This window comes from Papio anubis, chromosome 4, assembly GCF_008728515.1.
Source record: "Papio anubis isolate 15944 chromosome 4, Panubis1.0, whole genome shotgun sequence".
NCBI lineage: Eukaryota > Metazoa > Chordata > Mammalia > Primates > Cercopithecidae > Papio > Papio anubis.
Genome location: NC_044979.1, coordinates 78607152 through 78621262, shown reverse-complemented (window position 1 = coordinate 78621262; position 14111 = coordinate 78607152). Strand labels below are relative to the sequence as shown.

The following is a 14111-nucleotide window of genomic DNA, read 5'->3' as shown; positions in this document are numbered from 1 at the left end:
ATGGAAGGCAATCACAAGCAGGACAGGGTGTTGCCTCACCCAGGAAGCACCAGGGGTCGGGGAACTCCCTCCCCTAGCCAAAGGAAGCTGTGAGAGAATGTGCCTTGAAGGATGGTACACTCTACACTTTTCCCATAGTCTTTGCAATCTGCAGACCAGGAGATTCCCTTGGGTGCCTACACCACCAGGGCCCTGGATTTCAAGCAAAGAACTAGGTAGCCATTTGGGCAGACAAAGAGCTAGCTGCAAGAGTTTTTTTTCATACCCCACTGGCGCCTGGAACTCCAGTGAGATGAAACCGTTCACTCCCCTGGAAAGGGGGATGAAGCCAGGGACCCAAGTGGTCTTGCTCAGTGGATCCCACCCCCAAAGGAGCCCAGCAAGCTATGATCCACTGGCTTGAAATTCTCGCTGCCAGCACAGCAGTCTGAAGTCTACTTGGGATGCTTGAGTTTGGTGGGGGGAGGGGCATCCACCATTACTGAGGCTTGAGTAGGTGATTTTCCCCTCGCAGCCTAAACAAAGCTGCTGGGAAGTTCGGACTGGGTGAAGCCCACCACTGCTCAGCAAAGCCACTGTAGCCAATGTGCCTCTCTAGATTCCTTCTCTCTGGGCAGGGCATCTCTGAAAGAAAGGCAACAGCCCCAGTCAGGGGCTCATAGATAAAACTCCCATCTTCCTGAGACAGAGCACCTGAGGGAAGTGGTGGCTGTGGGCACAGCTTCGACAGACTTTGAGACAGAGCACCTGAGGGAAGTGGTGGCTGTGGGCACAGCTTCAACTGACTTAAATGTTCCTGCCCGCTGGCTCTGAAGAGGGTGGTGGATCTCCCAGCATAGCGCTCGAGCTCTGCTAAGGGACAGACTGCCTCCTCAAGTGGGTCCCTCACCCCTGTACCTCCTGACTGGGAGATACCCCCCAGCAGGGGTTGACAGACACCTCATACAGGAGAGCTCCAGCTGGCATCTGGCAGGTGTCCCTCTGGAAAAAAGCTTCCAGAGGAAGGAACAGGTAGCAATCTTTGCTGTTCTGCAGCATCCACTGGTGATACCCAGGCAAATAGGGTCTGGAGTGGACCTCCAGCAAACTCCAGCAGACCTGCAGCACAGGGGCCTGACTGTTAGAAGGAAAACTAACAGAAAGGAATAGCATCAACCTCAACAAAAAGGACATCCACACAGAAACCCCATCTGAAGGTCACTGACATCAAAGACTAAAGGTAGATAAATCCACAAAGATGAGGAAAAACCAGTGCAAAAAGCTGAAATTCCAAAATCCAGAATGCCTCTTCTCCTCCAAAGGATGACAATTCCTCGCCAGCAAGTGAACAAAACTGGACGGAGATTGAGTTTGACAAATGGACAGAAGTAGACTTCAGAAGGTAGGTAATAATAAACTCCCCCAAGCTAAAGGAGCATACTGTAACTCAATGCAAGGAAGCTAAGAACCTTGAAAAAAGGTTGGATGAATTGCTAACTAGAATAATCAGTTTAGAGAAGAACATAAATGACCTGATGGAGCTGAAAAACACAGCACGAGAACTTCGTGAAACATACACAAGTATCAGTAGCCGATTCAATCAAGTGGAAGAAAGGATATCAGAGATTGAAGATCAACTTAATGAAATAAAGTATGAAGACAAGATTAGAGAATAAATAACTAAAAGGAATGAACAAAGCCTCCAAGAAATATGGGAACATGTGAAAAAACCAAACCTACCTTTGATTGGTGTACCTGAAAGTGACAGGGAGAATGAAACCAAGTTGGAAAACACTCTTCAGGATATTATCCAGAAGAACTTCCCCAACCTAGCAAGACAGGTCAACATTCAAATCCACGAAATACAGAGAACGCCACAAAGGTACTCCTCGAGAAGAGCAACCCCAAGACACATAATTGTCAGATTCACCAAGGTTGAAATGAAGGAAAAAATGTTAAGGGCAGCCAGAGAGAAAGGTCGGGTTACCCACAAAGGGAAGCCCTTCAGACTAACAGTGGATCTCTCTGCAGAAACCCTGCAAGCCACAAGAGACTGGGGGTCAATATTTAACATTTTTAAAGAAAATAATTTTCAACCCAGAATTTCATATCCAGCCAAACTAAGCTTCATAAGTGAGGGAGAAATAACATCCTTTACAGACAAGCAAATGCTGAGAAATTTTGTCACCACCAGGCCTGCCTTACAAGAGTTCCTGAAGGAAGCACTAAATATGGAAAGGAAAAACCAGTAACAGCCATTGCAAAAACATACCATATTGTAAAGGCCATTGACACTATGAAGAAACTGCATGAACTAATGGGCAAAATAACCAGCTAGCATCATAATGACATGATCAAATTCATACATAACAATACTAACTTTAAATGTAAATGGGCTAAATGCCCCAATTAAAAGACACAGACTGGCAAATTGGAAAGAGTCAAGACTTATCAGTCTGCTGTACTCAGGAGACCCATCTGACATGAAAAGACACACACAGGCTCAAAATAAAGGGATAGAGGAATATTTACCAAGCAAATGGAAAGCAAAAACAAAAAGGTAGGGGTTGCAATCCTAGTCTCTGAGAAAACAGACTTCAAATAAATAAAGACGAAAAAAGACAAAGAAGGGCATTATATAATGGTGAAGGCATCAATGCAACAAGAAGAGCTAAATATCCTAAATATATATGCACCCAATACAGGAGCACCCAGATTCATAAAGCAAATTCTTAGAGACCTACAAAGAGACTTAGACTTCCACACAAATGTGGGAGGCTTTAACACCCCACTATCAATATTAGACAGATCAAGGAGACAGAAAATTAACAAGGATATTCAGTACTTGAACTCAGCTCTGGACTAAGAGGACCTAATAGGCATTTACAGAACTCTCCACCCCAAATCAACAGAATATACCTTCTTCTTAGCACCACATCACACTTATTCTAGAATTGATCACATAATTGAAAGTAAAACACTCCTCAGCAAATGCAAAAGAACAGAAATCATAACAGTCTCTCAGGCCACAGTGCAAACAAATTAGAACTCAAGATTTAAGAAACTCACTCAAAATTGCACAACTACATGGAAACTGAACAACCTGCTCCTGAATGACGCTTGGGTAAATAATGAAATTAAGGCAGAAATAAATAAGTTATTTGAAACCAGTGAGAACAAAGACACAACATACCACAATCTCTGGGATACAGCTAAAGCAGTATGTAGAGGGAAATTTATAGCACTAAATGCCCACAGGAGAAAGCAGGAAAGATCTAAAATCAACACCCTGACATCACAATTAGACAAACTAGAGAAGCAAGAGCAAACAAATTCAAAAACTAGCAGAAGACAAGAAATAACTAAGAGCAGAGAAGAACTGAAGGAGATAGAGACACGAAAAATCCTTCAAAAAAAAAATCAATGAATCCAGGAGTTGTTTTTTGAAAAGATTAACAAAACACATGACTAGGCAGACAAATAAAGAAGAAAAGAGAGAAAAATCAAATAGATACAGTAAAAAAATGATAAAGGGGATATCACCACTGGTCCCATAGAAATACAAACTACCATTAGAGAATACTATAAACACCTCTACACAAATAAACTAGATGATCTAGAAAAAATGGATAAATTCCTGGACACATACACCCTCCCAAGACTAAACAAGGAAGAAATTGAATCCCTGAATAGACCAATAACGAGTTCTGAAATTGAGGCAGTAATTAATAGCCTACCAACACAGAACCAGATGGATTAGCAGCTGAATTCTACCGAGGTACGAAGAGGAGCTGGTACCATTCCTTCTGAAATGATTCCAAACAATAGAAAAAGAGCCTCAATTAAAATGCCCCCCAAAAAGTTTGGGGCATTTAACTCATTTTATGAGGCCAGCATCATCCTGATACCAAAACCTGGCAGAGACACAATAAAAAAAGAAAATTTTAGGCCAATATCCCTGATGAACATCGATGCAAAAATCCTCAATAAAATACTGGCAAACCGAATCTAGCAGTACATCCAAAGCTTATCCACCATGATCAAGTTGACTTCATCCCTGGCATGCAAGGCTGGTTCAACATACACAAATCAATAGACAGAATACATTACATAAACATAACCAATGACAAAAACCACATGATTATCTCAATAGATGCACAAGGCCTTCAATAAAACTTAACACCCCTTCATGCTAGAAATTCTCAATAAACTAGGTATTGATAGAACATATCTCAACATAATAACTATTTATGACAAACCCACAATCAATGTCATACTGAATGGGCAAAAGCTGGAAGCATTCCCTTTGAAAACTGGCATAAGACAAGGATGTCCTCTCTCACCACTCCTATTCAACATAGTTTTAGAAGTTCTGACCAGGGAAATTAGGCAAGAGAAAGAAATAAAGAAAACTCAAATAGGAAGAAGGGAAGTCAAATTGTCTCTGTTTGCAGATGACATGATTGTATATTTAGAAAACCCCATGGTCTCAGCCCAAAATCTCCTTAAACTGATAAGCAACTTCAGCAAAGTATCAGGATACAAAATCAATGTGCAAAAGTCACAAGCATTCTTATACACCAATAATAGAGAGCCAAATCATGAATGAACTCCCATTCACAATTGCTATAAAGAGAATAAAATACCTAGGAATACAACTTATAAGGGATGTGAAGGACCTCTTCAAGGAGAACTACAAAGAGACTTAGACTGCCACACAAAAGTGGGAGACTTTAACACCCCACTATCAATATTAGACAGATCAAAGAGACAGAAAATTAACAAGGATATTCAGGGCTTGAACTCAGCTCTGGACCAAGAGGACCTAATAGGCATTTACAGAACTCTCCACCTCAAATCAACAGAATAAACATTCTTCTCAGCACCATATCACACTTATTCTAAAACTGACCACATAATTGAAAGTAAAACATTCCTCAGCAAATGCTGAGGAAATCATAACAAACCACTGCTCACGGAAATAAGAGAGGACAAAATAAGTGGAAAAATCATTCCATGCTCATGGATAGGAAGAATCAATATCGTGAAAATGGCCATACTGCCCTAAGTAATTTATAGATTCAGTGCTATCCCCATCAAGCTACCATTGACTTTCTTCACAGAATTAGAAAAAAACTACATTAAATTTCATATAGAACCAAGAAAGAGCCCCTATAGCCAAGACAATCCTAAGCAAAAAGAACAAAGCTGGAGACATCATGCTACCTGACTTCAAACTATACTACAAGGATACAGTCTCCAAAACAGCATGGTACTTGTACCAAAACAGTTATATAAATCAATAGAACAGAACAGAGGCCTCAGAAATAATGCCACACATCTACAACCATCTGATCTTTGACAAACCTGAACAAAACAAGCAATGGGGAAAGGATTTCCTATTTAATAAATGGTGTTGGGAAAACCGGCTAGTCATATGGAGAAAACTGAAACTGGACCTGTTCCTTGTACCTTATACAAAAATTAACTCAAGATGGATTAAAGACTTAAACATAAGATCTAAAACCATAAAAACCCTAGAATACTTAGGCAATACCATTCAGGACATAGGCATGGGCAAAGACTTCACGACTAAAGCACTAAAAGCAAAGGCAACAAAGCCAAAATTGACAAATGGGATCTAATTAAACTAAAGTGCTTCTGCACAGCAAAAGAAACTATCATCAGAGTAAACAGGCAACCTACAGAATGGGAGGAAAAAAATGCAATACATCCATCTGACAAAGGGCTAATATCCAGAATCTACAAATAACTTAAAGAAATTTACAAGAAAAAAACAACCCCATCAAAAAGTGGGCAAAGGATATGAACAGACACTTCTCAAAAGAAGACATTTATGTGGCCGACAAACATGTTAAAAAAAAAAAAAAAAGCTCATCACTGGTCATTAGAGAAATGCAAATTAAAAACCACAATAAAAATTTTAAAAGTCAGGAAACAATAGATGCTGGAGAGGATGTGGAGAAATAGAAAGGCTTTTACAGTGTTGGTGGGAGTGTAAATTAGTTCAACCATTGTGGAAGACAGTGTGGCAATTCCGCAAGGATCTAGAACCAGAAATACTATTTGATCCAGCAATCCCGTTATTGGGTATATCTATATAGCCAACGGAGTACAAATCATTCTACTATAAAGACATATGCATGCATATGTTTATTGCAGCACTATTCACAACAGCAAAGACTTGGAACCAACAGAAATGCCCATCAATGATAGACTGGATAGAGAAAATATGGAACATACACACCATGGCACACTATGCATCTATAAAAAAGGATGAGTTCACGTCCTTTGCAGGGACATGGATGAAGCTGGAAACCATCATTCTCAGCAAACTAACACAGGAACAGAAAACCAAACACCACACCAAACATTGCTCATAAGTGGGAGTTGAACAATGAAAACACAAGGACACAGGGAGGGGAATATTACACACTGGGGCCTGTCGGGGAGTTGGAGGCTAGGGGAGGGATAGCATTAGGAGAAATACTTAATGTAGATGACGGGTTGATGGGTACAGCAAACCACCATGGCAAGTGTATACCTATGTAACAAACCTGCATGCTCTGCACATGTATCCCAGAACTTAAAGTATAATTTTTTTAAAAAAAGAAAAATTTTTTTAAAAATTGTGTTTCATGTAGCCCAAGGGTACGGTCCTTATAAAGTCTACAGTGGTACAGAGTGGTATCCTAGGCCTTCACATTTCCTCACCACTCACTGATTCACCACTAACAAAGAGACAATAACCCAGAAAAAAAATAGCTTATATTTTATATTACATTATTTTAAAAGTTATAAGGAGTATCTCATCTAAGGACCCATGGGTACATGGTCATAATAATGAACAAAACATTTAAAATAACATATTGAAAGACTATTTCTTTGCTAAAACAGACACTTCAGCATCACTTTTGTATTACCCATAAAACGATTTGAATTTGTCAGTAAATCCACATGCCTTTCAGGAAGAGAGAAATGTTCTATATGTAGAAATTGCTTCTTTCTATCTGAATTGGTGGTCAATATAAATGATTTTTCCATAACAAGGCTATTATATGAATGGTCATAGACAAATTTTTAGCTTCTTAAAGTCAAGTGCAATTCTGTCTAGAATGAAACAAACGAGGAAGGATTGACTTACCTTCCAACCATATTTTCAGAGTAGTATATGTAAGACATTTGTACCTATTAGACATTGGTATTCATAACATACTTACAAATGTTCTCATATACAACTGTGATGTATAAAAACATACTTTGTAGCAATAACACAGCTTATCCAATAGAAGTCCAAATTCCTAAGGAAATAATGACTTTGATATTTTTGATACAATATGCCTACATTAACACCCTCTGATTATCCAGAGTTTCATCTGGAAGCCTTTTGTTAGAAGGAAGCATTATATAAATTAAGTAATGGAGATTAGTTGCCAAGGAATAACATTCCTGTGTCATTTAGATCTTAGATTGATTCAAAAACTCTTCTAGTGTCTTTTTCTGATCAGAGTATTGTGCATGGACGGTGCTCAGAGATTCCCAGGTGCTGAGTGGCCAATGGCAGTCAACTCAGAAATAGAAAAAAAAGGTAAAATCCTGGAAAAAGAGCCTCTCTACACTCCTGTAAAAGTCCTGGAAATCTCCAACTCTCTGAAGCAGAGCAAATCCAGTGTTCTATTGTGGCATTATCTAAGAAAAAATAAAATCTAGTAGATAGAATGGACCTCTCACCCTTTCAATAAAGGTGGGTGATGCTGGAGTTTGAATTACATAAATAATTTTTTACATTAAGTAAATAAATATTTTTGGTGAATCATGCCTTGGCCAGAGCAAAAAGTGGTAAAAACACATCCAACTTAGAGTACCAGGCCCTACAATGGAATTTTTTTTTTTTTTTTTTTTTTTTTTTTTGAGACAGACTCTCACTCTGTTGCCCAGGCTGGAGTGCAGTGGCAGGATCTCAGCTGACTGCAACCTCCACCTCCCAGGTTCAAGCCATCCTCGTGCATCAACCTCCTGGGTAGCTGGGACTACAGGCACCCACCACCACACCCGGCTAATTTTTGTATTTTTAGTAGACACAGTGTTTCGCCATGTTGCCCAGGTTGGTCTCGAACTCCTGGTCTCAAGTGATTTGCCTGCCTTGGCATCCCAAAGTACTGGGATTACAGGCGTGAGTCACTACGCCTGTACTACAATGGGTTCCAGGCATAGCTCAGGGAAGACACAACTCATGCGCTGAGAACATCAACCACCACTATTTCTATAACAAAACTATTCCCTTGAGAATTCTTTTTAAAAGCTCTTCCCTAAGAAGATAACATTCCTTGACCTTCTGTTTCTCCCTTGCAAGATTCCTAGCACTGGATTACTATACTCTGCCCTCTGCAGACCTCTTAACCAGTTACTGCCAGATTTGGAATCAGACGCTGCTGCTGTCCACAAGCCTGGGCTAGATTTTACTTTGGTCTTGCATCACCCTTTTCTTCAATTCCCAGGTTCTTAAAGCATGGTGTGTAAAATCTCCTACTAAAGAGACATGTGCTGATGAAAAAAAGATGTTTAGCCAGAGAGATCTCATAAATAAGCAAAAAGATGGCCTCTGGATTTAGATTATGTTAAGAAAAGTTAATCAGACATAAAACTGAGTGGTGCTCCTGCGGTTAAAAGAAAAAATATCCCTTGGTAACAAAAAGAGCCAAGTCTTAAGTAAACAGTTCCATTAAATCAAAGAAGGGTATTCACGCAAATATCATAAGATGAAAAAGGTCATAGAGAGAATGAGGCAGACATAACCTCAAAATGACTGGAGATGCTGTACGTCACAATAGAGAGGTTGAATGAAAATTTGTATATATCAAAGCTCAGAAATTCCCTCAACCCTCTTTTAGTGTAGCTTAAAATGGCTTACTCCTTATTAGTAGTTTGTTTTACCTTGAGCACTGTGGATAGAAGGCATCATAGGCAAACTGAGAGAACAGGTTGTTGGGGAAGACTTCCCTCTCCTAGTATGTCCCCAAACTCACTGACTTCAAATACTGAGAGGTATTTTAATTACCCTTTTCAAAGAACTGGGTAACATTCCAGCTGCCGCTAGAGGGCACAGCTAGGACATATGACAGCTGCCTCTATTCATGGTGCTGAAAGACAGGATTGTGTCACTAAGGGTCCCAGGTCTCTTTGAAAAAAGATGGACCAGCAACTTTTATAGTAACTGCTGGCTGAGGCACTCTGTGGGAGCCACCTATTCTGTGAGCTTTAGTGACCAGGAAGGAGCAGCTGTTGTTCAAGGAACTACTACTAAAAGCCATCATCCACTAAAGAAGTTATTGTGGGCCCTATTCCTGATAGAAAGGATGTTCAAAGATAAGATACACTTACCTTTTTATTTATTTATTTATTATTTGCTTGCTTACTCATTGGAAAGTAGTCCAAGTCAATGCAACATGTGTCTATATCTCTAGCTTCATGTTAGCTACTTTTCCCTTTAGTCTCAGGATTTTTGCACATCAAACTTTTTCATGTGCTCTCTTTATTCCAACTTTAGAACCTGTGTATAAGCTGCTTCCCCTTCCTGGAATCCTTTCTACCCATTCCCATTAGCTAAGCTAACTCTGCATTATCTAGCTCACCATAAACTTCATTTCTACAGCAGTCATTGATTCACTCGTAGCACCCTATACAAATCCTTCATAAATATTATCTATCTGGCAGAGATAAAGGTGTTTGTATTGTAATCCTTTGTGGAGGTTTTGTATAATTCTGTAAACATGCACAGTGACACAAGAAAAAAGGTGGCATTCTTCTTGGAAAATACAAGTGACTACTACAGGCCATTATAACCAAAAATGTTGTATCAAAAATCCCCAAGTAAATGTATTTTTACTTAAGACAAAACTGAATAAGAGCAAAATACCTAGATGAGAATAAAACTATATTTTGGGGGGTTGACAAACATTAGCAAAAGTTAATAAAATAGTGAGTATGGTCTCTTCAGTGGCAAGAAAGTTAGCATCATCTTCTACATTTTCTTCCTTGAATTTCTGGAAATTTGATCCTAATGTGGTATTGAAAAGAATACTGATAGAATTGAAGCAGAGAACAAGAGCCTGCCAAACTTTCTGGGGGCATTTTCTTTGCACTACTCAAGTGGACATTTGTGTTGACAAATAATAATTGCTTTGAAACAGGCAGTTAGACACGTGTTAGGCTATTTGTTTGCATAAATGCCTATTTGCTTGGGAAGTGCAGTGGGGTTTTCAAAATGTGAAGCAAACACAATTTTATGGGTATGTTTGCAACAGTTTAAAATAGAGCTGTAAAAGTGTTCATTAACAGCACAAATTAAAATGATATTAAAATGTGAGTATTGAAGGCCTTTTTGGCTTCACTCTACAGTTGATAAAGTGTAAATAAACACAGTTTGACTGTGACATTTTTGCTCTGTGACTGTGTCATGAAAATCCATGACTGTTGAGAGTTACAATCACTAAACATCTGAGGCTGGAAGGGGCCATTGAACATATTTTATAACTTGGAAAGCTGAGCCCCATAGAGCTAAAGTGACTGACAAAAGGCTATCAAGATGGTTAGGAGCAGAGCCAAAATTGTGATGAAGATTCCTTAGCATCCAGCCCACTCCTCTTGCATTCCAAGATTTTCCTTTATTGAGAGCTTGTACTTAATAATGTCTTCTGCAGAGCTTTTGGAGCTTCAAAGCTCCAGAAATCAAATCACTTCAAAACAAGGAACTTGTTTAACTTTGCTGAAAAGTTTTAATTTTGTGAAAGGAAGGGATACTAGAAAATTGGCATCATTTGCAAACCCTAAAAAAGAGGCATTAACCTAGTCCATTGCAATTACACCGCGGGGTCTCTTGGGTTGACTTTGGACAGAAACTTGTGCACAGACCTTCCCAGGCTTTCATCTGAACAGTGACAGCTGTGAGGAAGGAGAGAATTGTAATGACAGAACCATTGTAACAGAATTTCAGTCAAGCAAATTATAACACAGAGGGAATTATTCTTTAGGCTCTGAAGGGAAAATGTTTTATATGTGTTTCCCAAAATCTCATTCATCCCTATTTTCAGAAAGCTTGCTTTTAAAAAGGGAAAGTAAAAGTAAAATGTCAGATTTTCTCTTTTATCCCAGCCAAAAATAAATAAATAAATCCATCAGCAAGCTTTTGTTAAATAACTATGATATTAAAATTAAAAAAAATTATTCCAGGGAAGCCTTTCTTTTGCATACTTTAAATCCATCTAAAAGTCAACTCACTCCATATAATCCACATCATCGGTACTTTTTACCCTCTAATGAATAAAGGTCCTGGTGTTTTGGAGGCTCTCTCCTGCTACAAGCCTTGAAAGTCAGTAACTCTTAACAGGAAGTACTAAAGTAAACCCAAGGTAACTTGATCTGTAATATTTACCAAGGATCATGGAATTTGTAGTGGGGGTGATGAAATTAAATAGCATATTCTAAATGTATCATTAATTTCATTTTTAGTTAAAATGTTTATTTCATAGTTTCACATAATGTTAAAGGAAGGTATGAGATTTATGGTTTATTCGAACTGGATGATTGTTTAAACAATCAAGAAATGCATTTTTAAGTGAAACTGTCTTTCTTTAAGTAATCTTGGTTCTTAAGTAGACTGCAAAGATTATCCATCTTAATTTAAATCTGCACAAAAAAGTATTTAGATTTTTTATTTTAATATAATTTTCCAATTTACAAAAAGTTACAAGAAACTTCCATATGCCATTTACTGAGATTCACCAATTAGTTTCATTTGATCATGTTGTTTTATTGCTCTCTTACTCTCTCTCATATTTATGCACATATGCATGCACGTGTGTATAAATTTTCTGAGCCATTTTGAGAGTAACTTTGAGACGTCATGCCCGTTTACCCTTAAGTAGGTCCTGGAGTAGACCCTTAGAAAATTATATTATCTTATACAACCACAATAGAACTATCAAAATCAGGAAATTTCACCTTGATATATTACCATAATTTAGTCTTTAGCCATTATTCTAATGGCATCTGCTACCCCATTATGTCTACCAATTTTTCTAGTCCAGGATCTAATTCAACGCATGCAACTGCATTGCATTCAGTTGTCATGACTCTACAGCTTATTTCCCTTCTATTTCTGGTTCTTTACATTTTTGAACAGCATAAGCTATTAATCTGTAAAATGTCCCTCAATTTGGGTTGTACTGATGTTGATTGCAAATCATTTTATATTAAAGTTCTAGAACTTTAGATTGACAAATGTGATATTAGAGAAAGTGTACTCCTTGATTTGAGTATATAGGAAGCAATGTTTTTAGCAGTTGCAGAGAGTAAAATATTATTGTACTATGCAAAATCATTGCCTAGTAAGTCATTTAGGCTCTTTAATATAATTTTACAGGTAATTAATTTGCATTATATTCAATTGTTTTACTGATAATAAGCTCATTAAATCTTGTCATTTTGTGGTCTGTTTCATTTCACATTTTGTTTAAATGAGGCTAATGTTTTTTTTAAATCCATTTGCTGGATTTTCTAAACTTATCTTTCAGTCTGAGGCTGACATTCTTTTGTTTTAACCATAAAGATTTTTAAACAAATATTTGCATAGTGTTTATCATTTCCATCATATGTTAATACATTATGTGAGTGGATTGATCCCCACAAATCTGCCTGGGTTGTAGATACCAGTAACCTAATAATAGAGTAGAGAAATGCAAGACCCACTGCCCCAAGAGACGGCCTTAGAATCACACATCCAAGAAACAGCATTCGGATTCTTATCCTGCTCTTCTGACCCAAAACCACAGGATTGTTCTGCTATTACCAAATGAAAGGTGGTTGTACTACCTATTGCTACTTAAGACTGTATATTATGGTGATTCAGTTCATTGAACAGGCATGAACCAAGAATGGACACTTAATGACGTAGAGGTGTTTTCAGGTTTCAATGCTGGAAGCCCAATCCTTGAACTTCAAGTTAAAGTGTAACTTCCATCATCACTCTCCAAACGGAGCTGACAGGCAGATCATACTGTTCGTAATACACCAGGTGCTTACACAGACACTCAAAGATATATTCAGCAAGGACTTCACAGCCAAATGACAATTAACTGTGAAGCCATAATCTCTTGAACCTAAATGTTCTTATTCTAAATTAGAGATGTAATACCCTGTCCCAGTGTTATTTTGAGAATTAGAATGTATATGAGGTGTTCTTCTCAGATGTTAATATTTTTTATTTCATTTTTACTTATTAATATGATTATATTGATCTATGTAGTTAATTTTGTATAAAAGTATTTCATTTCCATAATTTAAATTCATGTTGGAAAACATTGCACATTTTAGGTAGCATGGCATAGTGGTAAGAGCCTAGATTCTGGAGCCAGGCTGCAGACTCACAGCTCTTAAGGCAGATGCCTTTTTTTATGGGAACTCCCTCAATGGTGACTTTCCAAGTCATTTTGGCAACCAGAACACTGTTATCTTTTTCTTTTTTTTTTTTTTTTTTTATTTATTTTTTTATTTATTTTTTTTTTTTTTTTTTTTTTTTTTTTTTTTTTTTTTTTTTTTTTTTGAGACAGAGTCTCGCTCTGCCACCCAGGCTGGAGTGCAGTGGCCGGATCTCAGCTCACTGCAAGCTCCGCCTCCTGGGTTTACGCCATTCTCCTGCCTCAGCCTCCCGAGTAGCTGGGACTATTTAATTTATTTATTATTATTATACTTTAAGTTGTAGGGTACATGTGCATAACATGCAGGTTTGTTACCAAATACAATATAATTTTCATTAATAATCCTACTTTTAGAATGTGAAATTATGACTTTGCACATAGATTTTTGGTTGTTTTCTTAATAACATATGGAGGAAAAGTACCACCCAATGTCCCCACTAGGGTTGTGCTATCCAAGCCATAACATTTTTGATCTATGCTTTACGGAGCGTCCCATTAGAGTTCCAGAGAAACCCTTACTTTCTATTATGTCAATGACACCTTTGCTGGCCTGGAGCCATCATCAGCTCTTGGAAAGCTGAACCATGAAGCAATATCTCTGTAACTAGGCCAAATAGGCCATGACCTGACAGGCTG

General features: G+C 38.0%; 1 protein-coding gene across 1 annotated transcript in view; it reads right to left on the bottom strand.

Annotated features, from left to right (window-relative positions):
* The window catches only part of NXPH1 (neurexophilin 1), a 325425-nt gene that overhangs the window by 19453 nt on the left and 291861 nt on the right, over window positions 1-14111 (bottom strand). The window lies entirely within an intron of this gene.